We start from the raw sequence: 13,238 nt of genomic DNA, 5'->3' as shown, positions 1-13,238 counted from the left end.
CCTATTTAAGATCTAATCTTAATATGGCATTATGTACTACTATACTGATGTGTTTGTGGAAGATTTTAATATAAAAAAAATTTCTGTTTTAGCTTTTCCATGATTCACTTAACACCATAAAATTACCTTCTTTTATGATATACAACAAATGTTCATGAAATAGTTCTTGAACTACTAAGAAGAATCACATACATCTTATTTACAACCAGTAAAAGTACATTTTATAATCTAACTACTGGGCAAAACCCAAAAAACTTAAATGCACATTGTTGTTCTGGTTCTCCCAAAGACTCTTGGCTTCAGAGAAAAGTATCCCCACATCAACAATAGGTATCTAAGCTTAAGAGATCTGTTCATGTCTGCAACACCAGAAGCTGACAGAGCCCTGAACAGTCACCACTCCCACACACGGTCTGGTGAGTATAAAACTCTCTATTCTGTCAAAAGTTTCCTATCAGGCAGGATTTAATTAACCTAGTAGTACTTCAGCAAATTCATAATTATTTTATTTAAAAGATCCTTTTTCTTACTGGATCAAACACCAAACTTTAAACCAATTGAGGAAGTGAAAACACAATTCAGGATGGCAAAAGTGATCTGCATCAACTGGAGCAAAGAACCACTGAAAAATTTACAGAAAAGAGATTTTTAGAATGTCATTAAAATTATAAAATTCAGAAATCCTAAAGAAACTTGTATATGAAAAGAGAACAATCTGAAATCAGGAAACAATGCTTTTGGCCACAAAACTGAGTAACTTTTCACAGAAATTCAGTAGGGGCAGTAAGAAGTAGATTGTACATGACACCAAAAAACAAAGATGTGTTTGAAAATGTCTCAAAAACATAAATCAGAGAAAGGACAAAAGAAAGAGGCATTGTTCAGATCAACTCTTCCACTGAGAATAACTGAAGAAACTAGATAAAATACAAAATATATGTGTGAGGGCAATCAAAACAATAAAGAATTGAGAGATGAAGACTCACAGCAAGAAAACTCAGAGGCTGCCTGGTGTTTGGAACTCCTTTTTGCTCACCAGTATTGGATTCTAAAGGCAACACTTAGCCGGGCATGGTGAATCACACTCAGGAGGCTGAGGCAGGAGGATCGAGTTCAAAACCAGCCTGGGCTACAAAGTGAGCTCAAGGCCAGCCTGCTGTACTGCATAGAGAGACCTTGTTTCAAAAACACAAAAAGATAAAATTTAAAAAAAATAAAAGCTACGCTTAAGAGGCTGAAATGATCACAGCTTTTACAGATCCAGGATCTGCCAGAAAATAAACTGGGATTAGGACTTGTCCAAAAGGCAGGTAAACCCCTTAGAATGTAGAGTAGGACCCAAAAGGACTATATCCAAGAAACAAAGTACTTTAGCTCACAGGGTTGAAAGTTTAGTTTTAAATCATCTCAATCCCTGAATGGATTAACATGCCCTGAGATTATTAGTGTCTCTAACATAATCACCTACCAGAAGCATATGTAAATTCTTTCTAAGAGAAGACAGTACCATGCAGATCATCCCTTCATATTTAATACCAAGGACTCAAACACAAACAAACATATGAAAAGACAAGTAGCACCAGAATTCAGGAGACCCAAAAGATACAAAAGCAACCCCCATTCCAGGAATACATATTATGAGAGGATTAAAAAAGAAACAGGAAGGCAAGCTGGAAAGCTCAGCAAAATCCCGAAAACTACAGAAAAAACAAAATGGAATTCCAGAACAGAAAAATTCAACGGGTGAAAGTAAGAACTCAATAAATGGAATGCTGCCCCTGGACAGTGTATGAAATCTAAAAAAAACTGTTGCTGTTGTCCTAAACAACCAAAGCAGGACAGAGAATCTGAAAAGCATAGTTTTTCTGAACCTATCAGAAAGAGATGTATGCAAAGAAAGCTAAGTGAACTAAATTCCAATGGGACTAAAGAAAGATTTGAAAGGAATGGCCAAGTACCTTCTAAAGCTGATGAAAGTGATCATCCCAAATACCAGAAACCCAAAACACAATTCAATGCAATGAAAAAACACAAGGAGGCATAACATAATCAAATTTCTGAGAAGCATATCTAAAGGGAAACTCTTAAAAGTGGCCCAAGGTTGGGAGTGGGAGGTGGGGAGATTAACCAAAAGAAGAAAAGATTTACACTTGACTACTCACCAAAAGGAGATCAAGTTCAGCAAACAGTGAAATGGCATACTATTTAAAGGACAGAAAGAAAACTATCATCATACAACTACACACTCAGTACCCTACTGAAGACAAAATAGAAATGTTTTGAGACAGTCGAAAGCTGAGAAAATTAATTTCTGCAGACTTAACTAAACAACTAAAGACTACTTCTCCAGGCAGAAGAAAGCGTCCCACATGGAAATTCAGAGACACAGAAATAAATGAAGAGTAACTGAGAAAGTAAACATTTGGGCAGATCTAAATAAATAATGACTTAGAAAAAAAAACCAACAATGTCTTGTGGATCTTAAATATAAAACCAACTAAAATATACAACAACAATATAAAAATCAGAAGGGAAAGGCAAATGGTTATAAAGACCTTATACTGTCTAAGAAATGATACAAGTCTAGTCAAAGACACATTTAGGAAACCACTAAATGAACAATAAAAGAAATTACACTGTCAAGCTAAAAGAGAGAAAAAATAAAAGAAGAAAAGTGAGACAAGGCAGCATAGAATAGGCAGGGCAAAGAATAATGAATTAGAAGCTGTAAAATCAAAGTTATCAGCTATTACATTAAAGAGACATGTCCCATTAAAAATACAAAATTTGTCAGACAAATACAACAAAAAACACTAACTACATGCTCCACATATGTGTTCTAGAAGACTACTAAAAGGCTTAAAAAATTATAAATGGAAACATTTATACACAAATCAAAACATAGCTGATACAGCTATATTAGAGTAAGACTGCTCAGCTTTTAGATGAATAGAATTCCTAAAAATAACAATAAGAACCCACTCACTAGAAAGATAATTCAGAATTTGTATACAACTAGAATTATAGTCTCAAAGTATAAGCAGCAAGGAATGACAAAAAAGGCAAGTAAAATCATGGAAAACAGGGACAAGAAGCAAATATACTTCCTCTGACTTCTTTATTAGCATTGGGATCATATTTAAAGATTATATGGTTCTGATTCATCACCTAATAACCACTTCTCCATTACACAACAAATGGTAAACTTGAGAATGCAAATGAAACTTTCATGAAACGCTTACTGACCAAGTACAGTTCCATTTGCTTTGCCTTTACTCTGCCTCACGCCACTTTATCTCCTAGCCAAAAACCAGAACTACACATCTATCATCCTCTCCACCAATCTAACTCAGTGTCACACCATGACAGAGAACCAGCATCACATACTTGACAACTATCCCATTTGTTTCTATACATGCTTCTCACTAAGCTATGCAGGTGCCAAATAAACCTTAGTATTTTATATAGTTCTTACTCTAAGATTTGTTGCAGTATCTCCAGAAATAGAGGTTATTTCATTCCTTAGGAATCTCCATTAAAGATGTATGCCTAAATGTTTGTCCCTAAATATTTTTTCTTCCTAGGTAGTAAGCTCTATTTGACTTGAACTGTGATCACTTCCATTAGCTAATTCCAGAACAGACATGTCTAGCCTATACTTATCAGAGCTCGCATTCTATAAACCATTTACAGAAATGTTCTGCCAGCATCTTAGGTTCAAGATGGCCAAAACGGCCTCAAATTGGCAAAGTCTATGATGTCTGAACACAACTTGTATGTGGCAAGAGAGCTTTTTGGGGAAACAACTTGGAAATAACCCCCAGTATGTAATATGTGAGTACTCCTACTTTACAATTCTGCCTCTACAGAGTCATTACATGAAATGCCTGCACACCAACACAAGGTATTTATAAAAAATAGGCTCACTGCACCATTTGTTTGTGTTACTGGTTTAGACCTCAAACATCCCCCCACCCGAAGTCTGACATGTTCAGAGGTGGAAGTTTTGGAAGATGACTGAGACATAACTCATCAGTGGGTTCAGTGCTGAATGTGTCAGGAAGTGAGGGCTGGGTTAGAAAAGTAAAGTCACTTGGGGGTGTGACACAGAAAGAGGGTGTATTCTTAACCCTGGTTCCTCCCTTCTTTCTCTGTTCTCTGGTTGCAAGAAGATGAACAGCCTTCCTCCTCCACACCACCATGCACTTCTGCCTTGGAGTCAGCCAAGCACGCCTGAACAGAACCTTCAGAAACCATAAGCCAGAATAAATTCCCCTCCTTTAAATTAGGATGTTAAGAATTTTGTCCTAGTAGTGGGAAAGTGATTATGATTAGTTTGCATTTGAAAATTTGTGATCAAACACACACACGCACACACACAAACACACACCCCTAGTTATAGAGATTATGATACATCTATAAAAGAAAATATCATAGGGAGAGCAAAACAACTCTGATAAATTTTACATATATGCAGATAGAAAGAGGTCCTAAAACAAGCTTATAAAACAGCATGCACAGGTTTATAACTGGTAATCTGAATAACTCTTTTAAAGATAACTGCAAAATAACAATCTTAGTTATTATGTCCCTACCACCTTGTTTTGAAAGTCTATATTATTACTGTTTTGGGCTCCATTATTGTTATTTTTTTGTCTCTTTTGTTTCTTGTTTCTTGTTTTTGTCTCTTTTGTTTTCTTGTCTCTAATATGTTTTGTTTTGCTTTCACTCTAATGCAGAAATAAATGTACATGTATATGCTTATACAAACCTAGAACTTCTGAAGAGTTTATGAGAATTGATTTTATTACATGTGAGGGTATGAACAGCTACTCTGAAGAAACCAAGACATAATGGTAGCCATTGCTGATTTCCTATCATCTTGCTGTAAAGTCTAGGAATGTTTTTATTACTTATTTTGATTGGTTTTAGTCTGTTTTATATTATTTAATTTCAATATATGTGAAGGTACGGACAGTTATTTTGAAGAGAACAAGAGACATTATGGTAGCCATTGTTGATTTTCCTACTGTCTGGTTTTGAAGGCCGGTAATGCTTTCATTCTTTTATTTTGATCGGTTTTATAGTATTTTGTTTTGTTTAAATTCATTGTGTGTGAAGATATGGACAACTATTTTGAAGAAAACAAAGAGATATGGTAGCCATTGTTGATTTCCTGTTGTATTCAAATCCTGTGTTGCTTGCATTGTTTTTTTCTGATCTGCTTTGTTTTGTTCTTTATTTATTCTCTTTAAAATAAAAATTTAAAAAAACCAGCATGCACAATATACTTATTTTTGTTATACATGCACTGTCATTTAAATATTTAACTGTATTTATAAAATATAAAGTCCATAACTATTAAAAGTGAATAAAATTCTCTGAACAGAATTGGAGCATAAGATTTTTGTTTTCTTTTTTCCTTTCCTTTCTTTTAGTACTGGAACTGAACTCACAACCTGGCTCCTGCCAGTCTGGTGCTGTGCCACTGAGCTATATCCCTGGCCCTGGAGCATATGGTTTCACATTTTATTTTACAGACCATTTAAAATTTTATAATTTTTAATGTTTTAAGAAGCAAACGAAACAATTAACTTTATCCAAACATTAAAAACCCACATAAGTACTTTAGTGCCTCTGCTTATCAATGATGGTAGTGAAATGCTATGGGGCACGCTGTTCAGAGTTGGGAACAAAGAGAAAGAAAGCCCACCCCTCTCTTCCTCCTATCCTATTCATTCTCCCTCTCTTTCCATTTCAGACAACAAACGGGATCCAAACTAATTTCAAGTAAGATAAGACTCCAGAAATTTCTGAGACAAGATGTTATCTCCCAGCCAGCAAATGCACAGGCAGGTAAAAGGACAGAGCAGAGGCAGGCCATGTCCATCAGCAATGGAGAAGAAAGGAAATTTTTCTCATCCTGGCTGGGACAATTATTTCTGTTTATGGGAAGATCTCTCTGTTCTTATGCTTGTTTTAGGCATTCCCAAACAGTTCTTTCACCATGAATATTAGATGCTTATTCTTAGGCATGGAAATTGACCTGGTTGCCCCCAGAATATAACTCAAGACAAGGGAAACAGAAGTAATTTGCAAGCTATGCTTCAAGCAATGTGTGATTCTCAGAGTCTCAAAGGTCCTTATTCTGAGGTATCTTTAATTTTTCAGTCAGACTGTTCCACAGCCAAAACTTTAGCTCAGTCTGACTGACAATTCAGCTGAAAAATTCTTGCTATAAAGTCATTTGAAAGAAGTTATTTCTAATGGTAATTTTTTAAAGAAAAAAAGCAAAAACCTACTATCTGATTTTCAGATTACCCTACTGTTAACTCCTTATTAAGAACTCAAATCCTGATTTCAGTAAAATATAACATACAAAGCTACCAACTCTCTCAGCCCTTTCTTCACGTAAAGTCAAAAAGGAAAACAAAAATTGCTCATTTCAGCCAATTTTATAACCAGGTCAATTTACATTACCCCCCTTCCAGCCTAAGAGTAAGCATCTAATATTTGTGATAATACTGTACATTAAAATAACTCATAATTACTTAACATGGAACTTATATTTTGATCTTACACATATAAAAGAAAATCATATATATTAATTTATAAACAATGTAAGATTTTTCCAATCATACCTGTTATTCTTAATACATTCAAGATCAGTATTTCAGTAACAAAACACATAGCTAGTAGCCTTTTTGCCCTTACACTAGATCTCACCCCACAGCTTTTGTATTGAGATATATATATCCCCAGTCCTTTTTCAACTTTTCGACAAGCCCTCACTAAGTCCTTAAAATATTCAAGTTTGGCTCAAACTTATGATTTTCCTGCTTCAAGAGCTGGGATTATACACGTGCCACCACATCGGCCAAGAACACAGGCTTGGGCCTTGCGGATATAGCGCAGCGGCACAAGTATCTGCCTGACAAGTCGGAGCTCATGAGTTCTATCCCCAGCACCACCAACAACAACAACAAAAAACCACACAGACTTGAGTTGGAAACACCTGTATTCAAATGCCCAATTTTCCACACGACAATAATGAGACTCTGGGAAGGCACTTCACATTTCAGGTTCAGTTTTCCCGTCTAAAGAATGGGGGGGGGCTCTCTTGCTAGGAATAGTGTGTTGCCTGGAACTCTGAGTGTTCTACAGAAGGAATTCTTGGCCACTGTTAATATTACCTTCATTCCCTAGAATATGATATATACATTTTAAAAACAGCAATAGGAAAATCTGTATGTACTGCTTTACAAAGATCTCTAAAACACTGTTAGGTGAAAAAATGAGTTTGAAAACAATAGTATAATCAAGATTTTGCTAAAAAAAGTACACATATGCAAATGCAACAGGGGAAAGTATTATAAGTGGTTTTTCATGGGTTAAAAATGAATTTTCTGGTATAAGTGATGAAATGTGTTATAAACAGTGTTTAAACATGAACTTGTATTTTTAAAATCTTTTAATTCAATGATTCAAATATGACAACAAAGCAAAACGTTATAATGTTATGAAAAACCATCAAAAGTTGTGTGCAGAAAGGATTAAGACAGTGATTAGAAAGAGATCAAAATTACACCAATGGTTCTGAATTCCCTCTTTGGTATTTTATATCGAAAAGTTCTGAACTAAAAAAAATACTTTTTATTGTAAATGAATACAAAATTTGGGCTATATTTTAAAATCATCTTTCACTTGATTGTGTTGCCTAACAAAGTTAGTTGTTTAAAAACTTAAGCACAAGGGCTGGGGATTTAGTTCAGCAGCATGAGTACCTGCCTGGCAAACATATGGATACACTACTCAGTAGCCAAAACACAATGACATGGTAAACACCTCCCAATCACATGGAAATCTCTTATGAAGTAAAATAACTACTACATAGAAATGCCATAAAATAAGATTACTGTTACTTCAATATTTATCTTGATGTACAGAAAACTCAGGAGGCAGAAACCAACAAGGATCAACAAAAACTTCCTATATTTTAACAGAATTACAGTGTATTTTTAAAAGTACACAAACATTAAAGCCATTTTACTACAATACAATTTGTTATTTATGTCAGTTCATTCTTCTGACAATCCCGTTAAATAATTATTCTTTCTTGCCTAGAGCCTCCAACCTAAAGATATACGAAACTGTAGAACCAAGAGTCATATCCCCAATCCTGACTCCATATACAAATCCTCCCATATCACAATGAATTTAATATCAGTTATTCATGTTCAAACATACTACAAAGAGCAGTCACATTTCTTACCTGCTTAGAGCATTCATGCCAGAAATCTATGATCTCTTTTGCAACTCATTCTGACAGGCACGTAAGGGCATGGATCTTTTTTTTTATAGACAACTTAGCAAGATCAATAATCTTTCGAAAGATGACAACCAACAAATACTAAAATGGAAGCATAACCAGGAGGATGGCCAAGCACACAAGAAATCAGAACACTATAAAAAGTGAATAAAGGGATTAAGGATAACTGGGACACACACACACACACACACACACACACGCACTTGCCTGCATACAAACAAATTCCATTAGACAGATGAAGGGCCATCAAGATGTGAGCAGTATGGTTTTGGGAGTTAAAAAGGAAGGCAACTCAACATTCCGTCAACAGATGTTCGCTGTCATCCCCCTGTGCCAGATGTTCAGCTTCACTAGAAATATAAAGATGAATAAGACAGTGTCAATCTTCACAAAGTGAAGACTGGCGAAGAAGACAAAGTAAGTTGCACAAAAAGTACCCCAAAAGGGACAGAAACAGAACGAGGACTAGGAAGACTCTTAGTGAAGAGAGGATTGGTAGAGAAAAAGTCACTGGTGGGATGAGGAGTTTCACAAGTGGATGAGGTGTGATGGGAACTGAATTTCACAGGAAAGACAGCACATGCAAAGATATAGAGATGCCAAACTTAATTAGCCTGGTGGAACACGAGGTGCAAACTAGGGGTGACAAAAGAGGAGACTTTAAATTGGGATTAGAGGGGTGGTGGTAAAGAACACAAAGGGCCTCACAGTCTCATGCCAAGAGGGTTAGACTCTAATGCCCAAGCTGAGGAGCACTAATAAGAAATGTTAAGTGGGGTTAGCGGCATGCTTAAGAAAATACGTCAAAAAGCTTATTCCAGCAAGAGGACAGACTTCTAGAGGGTAACAGTGAAGTCAAAGAGATTGATAGAGACACTACTGCTAGTCCAGGTGGGAATGAAGAGGAAAAACACAGATTCACAAAATACTGAGGAGATAAAGACCAAACAGAACTACTGACCATGGAAATGAGAGAAACAGGAGGTCTTTTAGATCTCAACTAGGTAAGCAGATAAACACTGATGGCCACACGACAAGTGACACAAGACAAATCCATAGGATCATCCCAACAATGTGAGAGCCCTCACATGGGAATTGGTTGTTGTTAGGGAAAACAGACGAGGGAAGTTACAGGCAGGAGGACCAAAGCCTATTTGGTGAAGGGATTCACTGGCATGTGAAGAGAGTGGACACTCATTAGCTTACAGGTAGCTATGAAGACAAGGAGAGAATATAAAGAATGAGATAAACATAGGTAACTCTATGGGTAGGTGAGAGAAAAAGGTGAAAAGACAAATGAACCCTTAAAGTAAGCAATGAATCACATAGGTTGACGCTGATCAAAGGAACAGAAAAAAATATTCAAGAATTGTATTTCATAAAGCAAAACCTTTTAGAAGGTCTTCAAAGAAGGAATGGACTACTGTGTGAGGAAAGGAATCATGTCATCAAGGAAATGGCCTCAGGCAGAAGCTAAAAGGTTTTGAATTGAGAAGGCATGCAATGACTGCACAGGGTACTCTGGCAAGCCATCTCCAACAATCTCTTCACTAATCTGTTCCTCCTTCCTCTCTTCCTAAAACCAGATTGTGTGCCTGCTCATTTCCAACCCTTCCCTGATGCTGACGATCTGCTATGCTATCATCAGCCTTCCACTCTCCTCTTCACCCTCCTCCTCTTCCATATGTCCCATACATTGACCTTAAGATACAAAAACTGTTTATCCTGTGCTCATACTTGTTTTTCTCTACCTTTCACTACTGAACATTTCCACTTTCCTACCACTCCTACAAAAAGATTTCTGAGTCTATCATTTAACAAAAATAAAATTTGACAAATGCCATCTGATTTATTGAGAGCTTCTGCCAGCTGTTCCTTCCTCACTTTTCCATTCCCTGGACCTCTTCTATAGTGCATGAGCCAACTGAGCAAGCCCTGCCTACTCTTTTCACTTTTGTAATCAGACAGAAGGTTAACAGAACACATTCTGGATCCGGGAACCAACAGGAACTGTGTTCTACACCCACGCACACTAATTAGCTGGCAACCTCTACATCATCCCTTAGACCTCACTTCTTCTGAGCCATCCTGACTTTCTCAAAACCTATTCTCCTTTGTACTGCTTATCACAATAACTTAATGTTAAACTTAATAGCTGAATCGGTATCTTTCCTACCTACATCCTGGACTGCAAACTCCCTCAAGGCAGAAAGCATACAAACCTTGTGCCTCAGCAGTGCAAAATAAAAACTCATTAAATTAACGCTGAAACATGTTAAGATCACTTCCTAATACACTGCTCTCATTACTGTTACTTAACCTAAGTAATAAAATTACTAGCACTTACAAAATTACAACTTTAAGCAGAAACTCCACCTATTACCACAAACACAAATATGTTCTACATATAAATTTATATGAAAAACTGTAAAGAGTAAGAGGAACTTGTTTCTAAGATTGTTACACTTTTCTTGCCCACTCCTATGAAAAGGAAGTTGGATCAGTTACCTACATTTCAGGATTGAAAGGTGTGTGCTAAATCTTGTACAGGCTAAATGTGCAAATAAGTATCATGAATCAGTGATCCCAATTTGACATTAATACTTTTCTATGTACCTGTTTAGATTAATACCCAATGAATACCCATTGGGACTTTAGATTTAAAGCTATTCCTTGACATTAGTAAGTCATGATACACACAAAGAAAATCAACTTTATCAGCCCTGTGACACTTCAACAGGATTTTTAAATATTCCATATAAGTCAGGATAAAACCTGTGCTGGTTGAGCAACTACAAGTAACCACGATTGTACAACTATAATTACAGTAACCACCGTACCATATCAGATGTCTTTCAAACATAAAAATTTCTTATTTCACCAAAGTAAAAGTTTTGTGAAGTTTTATGATATACCACCTTGATCAAACACTTTTAACAGACTATATGTTAATCTGTCCTTGAACAGAGGGGTATTTACTGCTTCTCAACTACACTGGAAGACGGGGTGCTTTTGTTAATTGGCCCTCTGGAATCAAGAATGCAAGTGATTCCAGTGATCCGTGATATGCAAGAAACTGACAAGGACTTGTGAGGTTTAACAGATTTATATATCGGCATTAGAAAACAATGTACAACTCTCTAACATCCAAGGCTTGGATAATTCCCTGGGTTAGGAGTGATTAATAGACTATAAATACAGTCTGAGAAGAAGCATTTCATAACACAAACAGTGAAAGACACAATCACTTGGAACCACTCTCCAGGTCGTCCCAAGGTTAAGTCAACACCTCTGATCTTAAGGGGGAGAGGTGTGTCCCCAGTACCCTCTGGGAAGACCTCAGACTGTGGTTCTGATCTCAGTGCAGTCTCCTGGGACCTACAAGGGTTTCTTGGGGCTGCAGAAGCTGGGAAATCCCAGGCCAGTCAAAGAGGAGTTCCAGCTCCCTCCCAGTCCCGTTCCTTAAAATGAATTGGCCATAGGATTGTTTAATATTTAAAGAGGTGTGTAGTGGCCTCTCCTAGTGCTAGTGTGAGCACAAGAATGTTAAGTGGGATGACCCGGGAGAGAGACCCTAGCGCCCCGACCCTGCTCCGCGGTGCCTCCCCCACTCCGTGTCCAGCCTCCTCACGCGAGATCCCCTTCTCCCCAGCCCCGCGAGCCGAGGTGAAGTTCCCAAACGTTTCCTCCCGGATCCCAAACAAAACCCAAGCCGCCGCCCCTCCTCACCTGCGGACTTCGGCGGCCGGGGTGTCGGAGAGGCAACTTGCAGCGGCAGCCGCAAGGGCAGCTCAGCCAGAAGCCAGAGGCGCTCAGGGCCACGGGACCCCGCTCCGCTGCCAGCTTCGCCCAGCGAGGCGGGAAAGACGGCGGCGGGGGCGGCGACACGGGAAACTCTAGCCCCCACGCTCGCGCTCCTCAGCCGCTCCCCTGCCGCAGGCTCCGCTGCCCCTCAGGGTTCTTCGGGCTGAAGTGGAGACTCTGGGGCGCCTCCTTCCTGAGGGGGTGAGCGGGAGGAGACCAGAGAGACGGCGTTCTTCAGTCCACGCCCGGACGGAGGAAAGAGACCGCCACAAGCTGGGCGACCGCAGCCGGGGGCGGGGGCGCGCTCGCCCCCCTCCGCCTTTTCTCTGTCGCCCACGCGCAGGCGCGCGCTCTCACGCGCTGCGTCTGGCGCGACGCGCGCCCCACGCCGCTCCAACCCGGGTGGTCGCCTCCGGTGCGGGGGCGAGCTAGGCTAAAGGGCCGCTCCCCTCCCCCTCCTCCGAGGCGCCGCGGACAGGCGCGGCTGCGGGCTCTGCCCTTTCCCCTCCTCTGCCTTCTCCCTCTCGCCGGCCTCTCGCTCCTCCCCACACCTCTCCAGCCGCCTTAAGGTGCGGAGACCTCCGGCGCCTCAGGCTCTGGGAAAACAGGCTGTACCCGGGGCCGCGGCGGGCGCGCACCTGGGCGCAGCCCGGGTCCGGGACCTGAATATAGGGCCGCTGGGTCCACTCAGTGGTCTGTTCGGCGGTTTATGTGCCAGCCGTAAACAGCCGCCCTGGCTCGGCTCCCGCGGGAGGGCCCCCGCGCCTCGATGACCTGACCTAGCAGCGCTCTGGGCAGTCTGAGCGCCAGGAAGCCGGGGCGCTGACAAAGGAGCCCCGCGCCAGCTCCCCTGGAGCCATCTGGACCCGCATCCAGTCCCGTGACCACCACCACCACCACCCCTGCAGGCTGATTTGGGGACAGAACTGCTGGAGTTCCCCCTGGCTGTCCCGGGGAGGTCCATCATTGTGGGACTCTGCTGTTTGTAAATTTAACGAACGACTCACATATGCTTATGATATTATGGAAGTTTCTGCAAAACGTACTTCTTGCATAAAAAACCATTTTATTTATTTATTCAGTTAGGTCCTTTTTGAGGCAGGGC

The 13,238-nt window shown here is 39.7% G+C and overlaps 1 pseudogene; it reads right to left on the bottom strand.

Annotated features, from left to right (window-relative positions):
• The window catches only part of LOC100714246 (NBAS subunit of NRZ tethering complex-like), a 188,411-nt pseudogene extending 175,418 nt beyond the window's left edge, over positions 1-12,993 (bottom strand).
• Between the last annotated feature and the right edge of the window lie 245 nt (positions 12,994-13,238).

Source organism: Cavia porcellus, unplaced genomic scaffold, assembly GCF_034190915.1.
Source record: "Cavia porcellus strain 051 isolate PalLab524CR breed Dunkin Hartley unplaced genomic scaffold, mCavPor4.1 scaffold_38, whole genome shotgun sequence".
NCBI lineage: Eukaryota > Metazoa > Chordata > Mammalia > Rodentia > Caviidae > Cavia > Cavia porcellus.
Note: the sequence above shows the minus strand (reverse complement) of the source record. Positions and strands in the feature narration are given on the sequence as shown.